We start from the raw sequence: 1,938 nt of genomic DNA, 5'->3' as shown, positions 1-1,938 counted from the left end.
ATAAGTGGGCTAAAGACTTAAAGAGAAACTTCTCTGAAGAAGAAAGAAGGATGGCCAATAGACACATGAAGAAATGCTCAACCTCCCTAGCTATAAAAGAAATGCAAATCAAAACAACATTGAGATACCACCTCACCCCAATTAGAATGGCAAAAATCAAGAACTCTAATAACAACGGATGCTGGAGGGGATGTGCACAGAAGGGAACCTTACTTCATTGTTGGTGGGAGTGTAAACTTGTTCAACCACTTTGGAAAGTAGTATGGAGGTTCCTCAAAAGACTCCTATAGTTTTTTTTTACTAGAGAAATCTCACTGATTGTGTAGAGCACTGGAAACCACAAGGAGAGGCAGTATTCTTTCTTGAGCATGAAGCCCGCTATGGTGTTGCTTTACTGCAACTACCATTTGCCATTGATGATCATTCTCCTGTTCCTCTGGGAGAGCAAGAGGGAGAGGACACAGTCTGAATGGCTTCTAGTTTTAAAAATAAATAAATTAAATAAATTAACCCTTTTGTACAGCTACTAAATCATAATAAAATATAATTAAAAATAAAAATAACCAAATCTTCAGTAAAAATGGTACCACATATCGTTACAGAAATGTATGAACTACATATACCAAGTCTTCCCAAATTAAGTCAATAAAATTGCAATGAAGATAGCAGTAAGCTTTTTGTAAAAATTGACAAACCAATAGTGAAATTAATGTAGAAGTCTAAAGGACCTAGTATAATCCGACATTGGTAAAAACTATCAACCCTAATTGATTTCAAGACCTATTTTTAATTTACAGTAATCAAAACTGTATAATATTTGAAGAAAGATAAACAAAATTGAGAGTCCAGATAAAGACTCATGCTTCTTTTACAGAGTTGCAAAGGCAATCAATCAAATAATCCATAATAGAATAAGATGATAAATTAATCTCCACTAAAACTGATAATCCAGTCTTCAAAAGTAATCTGAGGACATAAGGACTTGTACATCTCATTATTGCAATGGGTCCACCTTTATCCCTATTTAAATGATTTGTTTTGGTGCGGGGGAGGGGTGGATTAAGGGGCGGGGGAGCGGGGAGGATTGGGTGGGGGGGCAGGGGGAGGATGGGAAGGGATGGGAAGGGGAAACAAAGGAGGAGAGGCTACAATGCTTGATAAGAAATGTACTCATTATCTTGCCCATGTAATTGTAACCCCTCTGTACAGTATTTTCACAATAAAAAATTATGAAAAGAAAAAGAAAAAAAAGTAATCTAAGGAGAATGGCGGGGGGTGGGGGGTGGGAGGTGGGGGGGGAAATGTCTGCAAATCAAGCTGAATATGATTCAGTAGTAGAATGCTTGTATAGCATTTGTAAGAACCTCATTTCCATCCCAAGCACCACAAAAGATAATATATTTTCAAATCATATATCTGAAAAATTACCTGTGACAAGCCTATATTAAGAACATATAAACTTCAATAAATAAGAAAAGAACTCAGTTTAACATAGGTAATAAAGCTGGATGCCGTTGGCTCATTTAGGAGGCTGAGATCTGAGAACCATTGTTCAAACCCGGCCTAGGCAGGTAAGTCTAAGAGAGTCTAATCTCCAATTAGCCACCAGAAAATGAGAAGTGGTGCTATGGCTCAAAGTGATAGAGCACTAGCCTTAAGCAAAAGAGCTTAGGGACAGCACCCAGACCCTGAGTTCAAGCCTCACTACCACAAAATCAAAATGAGCAATAAGGTGAGGGAAATTTGTACTTAAATGAACTGATGCTGTATAATCTGGGATGCCTTCTGCAGAGAAACCTGAAAGAACAGAGAGAACCTTTAAATGTACTTTACTCTTCAATGCAGCAAGTTCTTTGGAGGCACAGTTTTTTTTTCTAGGAAAAAACTGCCTATAAATTGTGACATATATAAATTTACTGAACTATTGTTTATAATATA

At 37.0% G+C, this 1,938-nt stretch overlaps 1 non-coding gene across 1 annotated transcript; it reads left to right on the top strand.

The window, feature by feature from the left end:
* The first annotated feature begins 258 nt into the window (after positions 1–258).
* On the top strand, positions 259–474 carry LOC138840591 (small nucleolar RNA U3). The gene has a single exon (XR_011376151.1). It is a non-coding gene; the product is annotated as a small nucleolar RNA U3 (small nucleolar RNA).
* Positions 475–1,938: the final 1,464 nt, after the last annotated feature.

The sequence above is a fragment of the Dipodomys merriami genome, unplaced genomic scaffold (genome assembly GCF_024711535.1).
Source record: "Dipodomys merriami isolate MVZ:Mamm:240054 unplaced genomic scaffold, mDipMer1.0.p SCAF_3, whole genome shotgun sequence".
Classification (NCBI taxonomy): Eukaryota; Metazoa; Chordata; class Mammalia; order Rodentia; family Heteromyidae; genus Dipodomys; species Dipodomys merriami.
Note: the sequence above shows the minus strand (reverse complement) of the source record. Positions and strands in the feature narration are given on the sequence as shown.